The sequence below is a fragment of the Ceratotherium simum genome, chromosome 9 (genome assembly GCF_057802395.1).
Source record: "Ceratotherium simum simum isolate JZ-2026a chromosome 9, ASM5780239v1, whole genome shotgun sequence".
In the NCBI taxonomy this organism is placed as follows: domain Eukaryota; kingdom Metazoa; phylum Chordata; class Mammalia; order Perissodactyla; family Rhinocerotidae; genus Ceratotherium; species Ceratotherium simum.
The window spans coordinates 67,683,859-67,696,360 of record NC_141908.1 but is presented as its reverse complement, the minus strand read 5'-3'; the positions used below and the strand labels follow the sequence as shown (position 1 = coordinate 67,696,360).

At 38.4% G+C, this 12,502-nt stretch overlaps 1 protein-coding gene across 2 annotated transcripts in view; it reads right to left on the bottom strand.

The window, feature by feature from the left end:
• INPP1 (inositol polyphosphate-1-phosphatase) overlaps positions 1 to 12,096 on the bottom strand; it is a 34,219-nt gene extending 22,123 nt beyond the window's left edge. Inside the window, exon 1 of one of the 2 annotated variants that reach the window (XM_014784689.2) lies at positions 11,944 to 12,096. The gene's annotated coding sequence lies outside the window, so the exon portion shown is untranslated. Of the gene's footprint in view, positions 1 to 5,091; positions 5,377 to 11,943 lie in introns of those variants that run through there. The other variant, XM_004426736.3, reaches the window with a different exon arrangement.
• Between the last annotated feature and the right edge of the window lie 406 nt (positions 12,097 to 12,502).

The following is a 12,502-nucleotide window of genomic DNA, read 5'->3' as shown; positions in this document are numbered from 1 at the left end:
TTAGCTCAGGGCTGATCTTCCTCATAAATAAATAAATAAATAAATAAATAAATAAATAAATAAATAAATAAATAAAATAAATAAATAAATAAAAGGGGGGTGTGTGTGTCTGTGTAGAGGAGAGTCAGTTCAACAGTTGGCTCCCCCAGGAGCCATTCCTGACTCTCCTTCATCTTGGGTACCTGGCCATGGCAGAACAGAGCAGGCCAAATCTCGATCCTAGCTCTCCAACACATTGTCCATTAGTTTGTTTATCTATGCTCTGTCTGGCAGGAGATTTAAACGTGTGTGGTTTCTTATGACTCTTAGTGCCTACTTCAGAGGTGTTCAATATGTGTTGGCTGATGAATTTCCTTTTAGCTTTGTAAATAGAGTTCATCCTTGCCATATTGTTTATTGCACTTGGATATTATCAGAATTACCCAGGTGCTGTTAGCCATGTGGGCCCATATTTATTTATATAAAAGTCTACATATATTCTGTATTCATTTACAAAAACAAACTAAAGCTGTATCTGGATGACTAGCACTGAACTACATTTTTTGAGCACCAAATCAGAATTGGAATCCTAGCTACTAGACCACCAGGGAACTGTTCAGAATCTGAAATTATGCTCTGTCATCTAGAGGTGAACTATCTTGACAAGATTAATTTAGTTGATTAAATAACCAAAAATAGTAAGTTTAATTTTGTTTCATAAGAAAAGACATTAAATATGGGATATATAAATCCATCTATTTAACCTTAACCTTTCTCCCTCCCTCCTTCCTAACCTTTAAATGACATACATGCCATTTCTAAGCTGATCAGTCTACCTCACCCTAGCTTCATAAAAGGTGATTTTGCACAGCAATCCCACTGGTTTTTAATACTTAGATTGCGTCTTTACATACAGAGATTTGGGTGTGGGTGGAGGGGTTAATGAACATTCTGAGAAGGGCTAAGCCCCCCACCCAAGCCAGCTCTTGGGGCACCACAATTCTCTCACTAATATAAGCTATAAGTTCCTTGAGAACAGGATACACATTTTTTCCATCTCCTCATGACATACAGTGGGAGTTCTGTAAGTTCACTGACTGATTTTCATTCCATTAAAGACAAACATGTTTAACAGGATTTTCTTGTAACAAAATTAATCTGTAAGGAATTGTTCATTATGCAAATTTTAGGATTACAAGTTAGAAAATGTGATTCAAAGTTCTTTACAGAGCTTTTTAGAAGATGGTTATTATTTATTTCTGCAATGATAAATTACACGATCTAAAATATATTCTCTGAATATTATAATAAGAAAGCAAAGCAAACGGCTGGCCTGGTGGCATAGTGGTTAAGTTCGTCCACTGTGCTTCGGCGGCCGGGGTTTGCAGGTTCGGATCCCACATGTGGACCTACGAACCGCTCATCAAGCCATGCTGTGGCAGGTGTCCCACATATAAAATAGAGGAAGATGGGTACGGATGTTAGCCCAGGGCCAATCTTCCTCAGCAAAAAAGGGGAGGCTTGACAACAGATGTTAGCTGAGGGCTAATCTTTCTCACAAAAAAAAAAGAAAGCAAAGGTCATAGATTACGTTATGTATCATTTTGGCAGACCGGGTTTAGCAGTATATCTCTTATCATTCTACTTCCACTTTGTAGGGGGAAATGTTTATTTTTAACTGATATTTACAAATGTGGAATACAGCAATATAGAATACTGAAAGTAACATTTGCCATTAAAGGAACACAAACTGATAAAACAATATTTATGTACCTTTTACTTGAAAAGGTCAAAGTACTAAAAAGATATAAACGGCTCTTAAAGCCACACCAATATATAAATGTACTAAACTCTCTTGCGTTCTTACTAATCTTGCAACCATAGATAAATGTCTAAGCTGGTTAATATTTATCTTCTTGATCTGATTCTTTATTTCTATTTCTCCTATTCTTTGCTATTCATGAAGTTTACAATCAGCCATATTTTTAAAATAGACCTTTCATTATTCCCAGATCAAACTGGGATTATATGTGATTATACATGATTCTTGCAAATTCCCAAGAATTAACTAGAGGGGTTCTCTAGAACTTGGAAGATCAGATCCTATTTAAACAGCTACTGATAATGAAAAATTACGGCATCAATTTAACTAAATTAGAGTTTCCTTAAACAATGTTAAAACAACAGTTTCCTTTGGTCATTTGAATTTAACTCCTTTGCCATTAATTATAACTCTCATTAGCATTGAGGGAAACCAACCATCATCACTCAGTAAAGAAAAGAACAAATTTAAGAGCCAGCCCTGATGGCCTAGTGGTTAAATTTCAGCGTGCTCTGCTTTGGTGGCCTGGGTTTGCTTCCCGGGCGTGGAACCACACCACTCGTCTGTCAGTAGCTATGCTGTGGTGGCAGCTCACATAGAAGAACTAGAAGGACCTACAACTAGAATATACAACTATGTACTTTTGGGTTTTGGGAAGGGAAAAAAAAATTTAAGTATCTATTGATAAAGTTAGCAAATATTTACATTAATTTAAACTTGGATAATTAATTTAGGAGATTTTAAATATTTAGTTGATGAAAAATTAAATAAAAACAAGCAAGCGAACAACCCCCCTCACCTTTGAAAAAAAAGAAAGAAAGAAAAGGAATGAAGAGAGAAGGAAAGGAAACTCTGTGCGAATTCATCTTAATGAATTATTTCATAGATGTTTAATACTCTCTTTTATTAATTTGTTTTATATATAATTGACCATGCTTTGTGCCCAGGTAAAGTTTTTTTTTTTCTTTTTAGGATGGAGTTGGGTCATTTTAATAAAAGCTATAAATAAGTTATTAAAATTTGCATGCTTGTCTTCCCTAATTAGGAACACAAAAGAGGTAACAAACAAATCTGTTATATGAAAGAGAAATGATCAGGTACAATATTTTGCTGTGGATTACTAGTCACAGTAATCTGCATTAAAATTCATTAATAAAATGCTTTTATAACATTAAAGGATTTGAATTAACATTGCATACTACGTAAAAGAGACTAAATACGAAAAAGTGCTCAATAACCAGAAGGCTTGCCTACAAAAGGAATAAATGACTTGCTAAATGGGTGACATCATCATACTAGTAAAACCATAGCTTCCATTTAAGAACATTTTATGTACAGGAATGCTAACAGGTTATGTCTGCTATTCATTCCAGCAACAGTTATTTCTCACCTGTGTTTCCCAATCTTGCCTTTTTCGTTTGTTTTGATTTGCCCTTTTTAAATATTATCATTTTGGCCTATTTTAAATATCTTCTTTCCCTCAGAAATTCCGATTCAGGAAGGCCCAAGTTGCAACCTGGGAATCTTTTTAAACCACTATTTTCCACCCCACACACACTCGCCCACCACTGTAGGTAATTTTTAAAATTAGACAAGTCTAGGAAGCACTATTCTACACTAATCCAGAGAGATGGGTAGCAAAGTGCTGTCAATTCTGCTTTTATTTCTAAACTCCAAACCAGACAAAAACATCAATGTAGAGGATTTTATTAGCTTCATTACAAGATTCAAAATATTTTAAGAAGGACATTTAAGGACACACATCCAGAAAAAGTTCTCATATACACCATCCTCACCTTTAATAAATGAAGACACTCATTTTTATTAATCACTTTATATAACATAATTATCTTTTACGAAATTTATCTACAAGATGATATAGAATAAGACATTTTCAAATTGCTGTCAGAGACAGAAATAAAAGAGGAGATACATATACAATGAATAACTTTATAACTTTTGTTTCACAGGCCTTCTATGTCAAAAAAGACAAATTTTCATTATTTTCAGGACCACAAGGATAGCTATAATTTAAATCTGTAATATTTCACATTAAATGGCACGAGTCCAAGCTGCAATTTCCAAGCAAGTGGTGGTTTAGTTCACAAGCTTGAAAAGAAATGGTAGCTTATTCCACGCAAAAAGTAATGTGTAACTTTACGTATCTTACATAACGCTCTTCATAACTAAGAACTAACCTCCAGAGTAGTATAAAAATCCATAAAAGCTTAAAAATAAAGTAGGTTCTAAATAAGAATGCAAACAAATATCTGTCTTGAAAAAATGAACGCTTCCATTGCCTTTATTTTTCCCCTTATATTCCATATTTTAAAAGGTAAAACTGAGGTCCTTAGCTAATTCATCAGTTGACAGCAGTTCAGGGGGTTATTTTCATCATTAGACTATTATCAGGCTGAGCAGGGCTGATCTTTATCAACTTCTTTGGTTTCAAAGCTAGGAATCACAGGAAAAGGGCCAAAAAATGTTTTCTTCAACATGTGAGATGCACTTAAGTAGTCTGTCCATACAGCCTTAACCCACTACTCTTCTGAAGTGAACACCATTCACACAGTGGGCAAACTTCTGCTTATTCAACGCCTTAAAATTAGCTTTAAAACTGGAAACCTCCAAAATACACACCTTGATTGTTTACACGTATTCTTCATGAATGTACTAAATACTCTAGGGATTTTCTTTCAAGCTCTTTGTGTCTAACAGTATACATGATTCAGCCAAACCCATGTTAAATATTTTTTCCCACCTACTACCCTGGCTACACCAGCTAACTATGCACATCTCACAAAACCACCTTTCAAAATGCAGAGAATTACAAGCAAGGAGGTAGACTTTTCTAAATATAGTCCCATCATGTTTATTTTACACTCATCTAGTAGGTCACTAGCGGCAGCCAACAACTATGGACACTTAAAAAAAAGCACCTCTCAAAGCAAAACCAAGGGGCGCCTGACAGCTCAGCCATCTACCTGTTGAACCTGGGCCACCGCTCTCGACAACTGCCAGATCCCAGCTTCTACGACCTAGAAATGCTAATGATTGATTTTTTTTTTTTTTTTTTTAGTTGTTTGCTAATCTTTCTTCCCACTCTCTATTTCTTTCAGGTCGTTTCTGCAGAGCCGAAGGAGCCGCAGGAGCCGCGAGCTCCTCCGCCTGGCTGGTTGCAGCAGCGATGCGGGGCGGGGTGGGCCGGGCGGCAGCCTCGCTGCAGCGGACAGAGGTCATCGCAGGCCGGGCGGAGAGGCAAGGAGCCCTCCCGGGCCAAATTTACTCACCTAGGGTCCGGAGAGGCGATGGGGTGCGGGCTGTTCGCCCAGCCCGGGGATCCAGATCCGAGGAGGAGGGACGCAGTGGCGTCGCGGCGAGGGGGGCGTTAAGCAGGAAAACGTATTACCAAAGCCGGGGATGCGGAGCCGAGAAGGAGGTTGCAGCCTTCTCCTCCAGAAACGGAAGAGGCGTGGGAGGAGGAGGAGGAGGAAAATGCGCAGGAGGAGGTGGACGGGCGAGGGAGGCTAGCAGAGGGGCGCCAGGCGTCTGGCCGCAGGCTCAGCCCGATGGCGAGGGGCGGGGAGCGCGGCGGCGGTCATCGGAGGGGAAGGCGAAGCCGGCTGGCGCGCTGCCTCGCTCCGCCCTGGATCGCAGACCTCAGCATCCGCCGGGCCGCCGCCCCCGCCTCTCCCCCGGGACCGCGGCGTGGAAACGCGGTGACGCCTCGAGGCTCCCGGGTTGGGCGAGGGCATCCCACGCCTGCCGGAGCCAGGCGTTTGCGACGTCACAAGTGGAGCGTGATGATTAAGAGGGGAGTGCCAAGAAGAAAAGGGCTCTAGGGTCACCTAATCCACTGTTTTTGTTCTTTTCTTGTAGCCGCCCACAAATTCGTTTTTAGAATCTTCCTCCTCCATTCTTCCCCACTCTTTTTTGGGGATTACGGGTTTCACGGACGGGTTGGCAGCTGTGAAGATGGGCTTGCTGCCGGTGGCAATGGGGTCCCATTGTTCTAATAGAAATGTCAAGTGGGCTGGTTGTTCTTCAAACCGTAGCAGTGTCTCCTGGGCGCTTACCTTACGAGGTGTGGGCCACCTTGACAGGAAGCACATCATGGGTAGGGAACTCCTCTCTTCAACCCTTTAAACTGTGGTACTTAGTGTTCCTTAAAGATGGTTTTGGATGGTGGGTGGGGATAGGAAGGGGAGATGATGGGGGGAAGGGTAGAAATTAAAAAGGGCAATATAAAGTTTTGCGTGCAGAGGCCTGGCAGCTGGCCCAGCAGGCTGAATGTTGTTTGTGAGTGCACTGGGCCTTCTAAAGCAGTGCTTCACACACCCTTTCACTTCATGGCACACCTAGGAAATAACCATGTCTGCAAGGCCCAGAATGGGGTAAACAGAAGAGGCGGGAGTGGCTGGGCCCTTCCACCTGGAGGGCCAAGGAGACCAATATCTACATACTTGTAACTCATTCCATGATATGCAATTGGAAGCTCTGCTTAGAGTTCCAGCTGGCAGGTTTTCTCATCTACATTTTCCCAAACCACCCAAGACTGGCTCCTAAGTGGTCAACACTTCAGTCCTCAGGGCAGTGAGGAACCACCAAGACAGAAGCCTGGGGCAATACTCAACTTGTCATACTCCAGGAAGTGGTGCTTAAAACTTTACAGCTCCCACAGTGAACTCATCTTTCTGCTCCCAGCCTGCTTCTGTGGTCTCTAACTTGAGACAGCTCCACTCGCCAACCCCATCCCATTCCCCTGCTTTCGCTCACTAGCAAGTGTGCTTGACTCTATCTTCTCTGTCAGATTCATCTTTTGGGTCCATCCCCGTTGCTGCTGTTTATTAATTAGTCTCATAATTGTATCTATGACAGCAAAATCAAGAAACAGTTTAAACATGATATTTAGAAGTAAAGAGGCAGATACCAGAAGAAATAATTAGGGGTGAAAGAATTTGCCTTTAGGGAGCAGGAATTTAGGGAGGGGAGGCTGGAGCAGGGGACTGCCATTTTTGTGACGTTTTTCATACTACGATATGAATCTAGTCCATTTTCCACTTTGCTACCATAGAGATCATCCTACATCACACATCTCAATGGGTTTCTTGCTTGCCTAAACGCCTTCATTGGCTGCCAATCTCTGATAAGATCAAGAGCAAGCTCCTGGGCATGGCTTTCAAGGCCCATCTCCCCCTCCCATCTGTCAACCCTGCCCCTCACACTTGACACCTCATTTTACCACACCACATCTAGTTTCCTAAATGCACAAACTTGTTTCATATGTTTGTACCTTTATACATGTTATTTCTTTCGCCTAGGGTATTCTCTGGCTGCTGTAATAGCTAATGGCACTATGCTAAGTGCTTTTTGTGTTTTATGGCTGTTCATTCTTACCTCAACACTATGGTATTACTGTTATCTCCACTTAATAAAGAATAAAACTGTAACTAGAGAGGTTAAGTAATTTACTCAAATACGTAGTATGTGGTGAGGCCAAATTGGAACTTAGCAATATGACTCATATTATATTACCTATTCATGCTTTAAAAACCTTTCTCAGACACTAAATTGGAGCAGGATTAAAAGATTTAAATTTTTTAAAAGTCCTCAAAGTGCAAGGAGAAAATATAAGTGAACTGCTTTTAATCTCAAAGCAAGCTTGGAACAAAGGGCAAAATTACAGAGAAAAAGTGACAGATCTGACCATAGAATTTTTAACTTCTTTCTTCAAAAAGACCCACAGAAAAAAACTAAAAGACAAGTAAAAATTATTTAAACATTGGTAATATATATGAAAGATAAGAGAGTAACATCCTTATTTAATAAAGAGATCTTACAAAGAAAATATAAATATCTTGTTTAAAAAAATGGGCAAAAATGTAAATTACTTAAGTCATGAAAGAAAAATGTAAATGGTCAAATATATTTTTAAGGGAAGTGAAAACTTAAAACAATAATGCACTGTCAAGGTGACTGAGAATAAAAGAATACTCAGAGGTAGTGATTTGGGCCAGAGACCTTTGAAGCAGGATGCATGGTGAATGACCAGGCTCAGTACTGAGAAGGGCATAAACTGCTTCAGTGTTTCTGGAGGGCAATTTGGCAGAATGCAGTAAAAGCCTCAAAAATGTTCACACCCTTTGACTCAGAAATTACATTTCTGGGAATTCATAATACACGGATTGACAAATGTTTTCCATAAAAGCCCAGATGGTAAACACTTTAGGCTTTGCAGGCCACATATGTCTCTGTTGCTTTTCTTCTTTGTGTGTGTGCTTTTTTTAACCCTTAAAAAATATGAAAGCTATTAACTTGAGGTCTGTAGAAAAACAGGCTGTGGCCTGAAATTTGCCTGAGGGCAGTAATGTGGATAAAAAGTACACTACAAGGAAGGTCATCACAGTGCATTCAGTAATAAAGAAAAAAGAAAGCAAACTAAATGTCTGAGGCTAGAAATTAATTACAACCAAATATGAGGAAACAAGTTTTTAAAAAGTTTTGAAAAGTTACAGAATGATATTTATTGCATGAAATAGTATGCATGATTTAGTAAGTGGAAAAATACGTTCACAAAAAGATATCTCTGTTATCATCCCCTATACAACGTAATCGTGTGTATATATGCATAGAAAAAGATCTGGAAAGATAAACACACGAAGATGTTGATAGTGGTCTTGGGGTGGGGTGCGATTGTAGATATTTGGTTTTTTGTTGTGTGTATGTGTTTCCTTTAATGAATATGTATTGTTTTTGTAATAAGTTTTTGTAATAAGCAAAAATACAAGAAACTTCTTGGGCAACAACAAAGCACCTTAGTTGTCAATGTAAGAACATCTTCCCTGAACCCACTCTCCCTGGTGGAGTTGGTCTCTCTCTCTTCTGTGCTCCCTGAACATATAATGGTCTTTTGAGTACCATTATTTACTTAATTGGAGAATGGTTGATACCATCTTTTAGTTAAGCATTTCCTATATTGGACATTTCGGTTTCCAACATTTCACTATTATAAGTATGTTGGTTATTTTCTCCTTGCTGTCTGCCAGATCCATTTTCCATCCTTCCCTGGTAAACTCTGTGCCTCGGAAGGCAAAACTTTCTCGACTATTCCCTCTGGGCTCTCTTGCCATCTGGCTTCCAGGTAGGATTGACCAATGGGTGACATCAACAATAGATTGGATGGTAGAAAAAGAAAAGTTTGGGTTATTTCTTCTCACCTCTTTTCCTGATTTGGACCTCCTGATTTTGGCTTCTGCAAGGCAGCGTCCCCTCCACTGCTCTGCTAATTTGATCTCCTCCCCTTATACTTTCAGTCCTGGCAGTAGTAACAGCTTCTTACTGTTGCAAGAGCCTGGGTACCTCCATGTCTCTTGTCGTCTCCATGTCATGTTGCTTCCCTTTACCCAACCCTAAACCTAACCCGGAACTTCTGTAAATAGTTCCTTCAATAAAATCTCTTCTGTTGAAATCTCTGAGTGGAAGTTGGTTCCTGTTAGGACAGACTGATATATTAAAGAACACTGGGGAACATCATAGAACACAAGTCTTTTATTTCTTATGCAACAGGCCCTGGATATTCTCAGATTTTACCTCTGAGCTTTTGACTATTTGCAAAGTAATTATAGAATGATTTACAAGTTTCCTGAAGCAGGAATTTGAATTACCAACTGTGAGGCCCGTGTTTGGGAATGTAGCACTCTGACTATTGTTCTCCACTTCTCCAGCAGTTTTTGAGAAGTAACACTCCATTGCATTAAATTGAAGAAATCATATACTACAGTATAGTGGTGGTCAAATTTTGATGTTTTCAGTGGAATCTTTAAGAAAATATTCTTATATCAAGTCAACATATAAATGAGATAAAAGTCACACGCAGAGTTAGGGGAAACTTCTTCCTCATCTTTGAGGCAGACTTTGGGACACCCTGCAGAATCCAAGGGCTCCTTGGAACACAGTTTGAAACCACAGATTTGGAGAGTCCAAGAGTCTAGGAGATATATTCTTGTAAATATCAGGGGTCTATTGTATTTCTTTAGGTTGGATTCCTAGAATTACATGGTCAACAATGTGACTTTGCCAATTGCCCTTCAAAACACTCCTCACTGTGAATGATGGTGCCTATCTCATTACCGCATCAATTATCAAATACACACAAATAAAAAACCTCTCCTCATTTCTCATCATAGTTTTAATTGCATTTTTGTTATTAATGAGAGAATTTTTTTTCATGTCCACTTGGTCGCCATTTATATTTCCTTTTCTCCTCTTCCTCCCCGCCCTTTTTAGCTGCCTTTTCATGTTTGACAATTTCTCTGTTCATTCAATATGTGTTAATTCCTTGTATTGCATCTGGGCATTATGCTAATGGATATAAAAGGTAAACAATACAGTTATGCCTCTGCCCTCACGGAGCTGACAGACTAGCAATATTGTAGTCTTGTTATTTATCTTATTTAATTCAATTAACATTAGAGTAAGTATGGCAACGCTTTGTCACATTTGTTATGAATAATTTTCTTAGTTTGCCTTGTAATTTTATTGAAGGGTTTTTATTATTTACAAAATTTAAAATTTTCTATGTTGTTAAATCTATGGATCTTTGTTTTTATGCCTAGGAAATTCTTTTTAAACCAAAGCAATATTCACTTATATTTCTCCTAATATTTTTACTATTTGATTCTTAAGATTTAAGTCTTTAATAATCTGGAAGTTATTTTGAGAAGCTCTAAATTGATTTCCTCCCCAAATATCTAGCCAATTTTTCTGACAGCGTTATTGAACAAACATCTTTTTCCCACTAATCCGTGATGACCAATGCATCATATGTTAAGTTCTTTTATGCACTAAGGCCATATTTCTGGGTCCTCTATTTTCTTTCATTTATCCTCCTTTGGATTACTGTGCCAATGGCATAGCTTTTTAATAGCAATATGGTAACTCTCCCCCAAAATTCACTTTTTCAAAATGTTCTTAATATTTATGCTTTCAGATGAAATTTATTAACTATGTCTAATTGACTTTTTTTCTGGTTATAAAATTAATGCCATGTGAAGAAAAGTTTGTGGAAACTCTGAAAAAATGTGAAAAAATATAAAGAAGGAAACAAAACTCACCCCAAATAATACAACTGTTAACATTTTCGAGTATAACTTTCTATCCTCTCTCTGTTTGTATGTGTGTATTATTTTTACAAACATTACTAAACATATTGTTTTGTAAACTGTTGTTTAATCATCATATATGAGTATTTTGCCACATTACCAAATATTCCTTTGAAATATGATTTTTTAATGACATTAGCCAAGGCCTCTAGAATAAGGGTCAATAGTAGCAGCGTCAGCAGGCAGCTCTCACAGTCTTTCTAGACTCAGTCATATCCTTTACTCAGTCATATTAAACTAGCATTGAAGTCACCAATTGCTGTTACATAGATCAACATTGCACAGCTGTCACTGCCACACCTCATAATTTGAAATCAGTTGCTGGAAACCTGAAGTTGGGTTTAACTGTAGTTCACTGGGTTACAATGAGTTTTGCAGCATTTGCCACCTACATCTCTTCTGTTAGGCATATGTAACAAATGATTTGACCATAGGATAACAAATACAGGAAAATGTGGGTTACCCACACAAGGACTAGATTTGAATTGATTTAGTTGTAAGAGATTCCTAGCACCATATTGCACAATCTTATATTTGTGTTCCTTTAAATCATTAACTTAATATAAATCATTTATACTTGCCTTAGAAAAGATTGAATAACTCTCATGAAAACAAAGCATATCTATGATTTTTAAAAAAGATCTGGGAAGGAATCCTTAACATTTGTTATAAAATATTTAAAGCTCTGAGTTTTTCTTAAGTTACCATTGCAAGTTTATTAAACTATATAAACTAGGGGGAGTTGAATGTAGTATTGAGGACTACAAGTAGCTGAGATATCACAAGCAAAGGATACACTTCTAGAACAAGTCATGCAGATATATTTATAGTCACTTCCCAAGGCATGGGAGTATAGGCTTCTCTCTAACAAGGTTTCACTGGGTCTGAGTATTTATCTTTATTCTATCACACTCTACACACACACACACAGTGTACATATGTTAAACTTCATAAAAGGGGAATTATCTTTTTCTCACTTACCTTTCCACAGAAATGTTGCTTACTGAATTCCCAGATGTAAAATATAGTAAATGTCAAACCCTTGAAGTATACGGATTCTTAGGATCTGAGTTCCCTTCTGTCTGAAGTGAATTAAAGGCTGGAAATCTGAGAGCAAAAAGTTCAGGGAAGGGACGCTGGATTGCCTTCCCCTGCGCCTCATCTGAACATTCCTTAGTAAAGGGCCCAGCCCAGCCCAGCCACTGCTGATTAGGTGTAGAGTTCTCTGCTGTGCAGTACAAAGGTTACCCTCTGGAGCAGGCGTATTATCAATGAGTCACTTCCGTCAATTCTTAAACTTTCCTGAATATTTTCTCGTTTATTTTAGCTATCCATAGAAAACCCTAAAATCAACTAATTGTTGGATCCTCCCTGATACTCTAGTTTGTAAAATCATTTTATTGCATACTTTCTTTTCTCGAATATTTACATTCTGATTGTTTATTCCTTTTGTGTGTTTTGCTTAGGAATAAGTTTGCCTACTTTATTTTTAGAACTGTTAATTTTGTATTCTACCTTTTTGATGTTATTCGGCAAATAT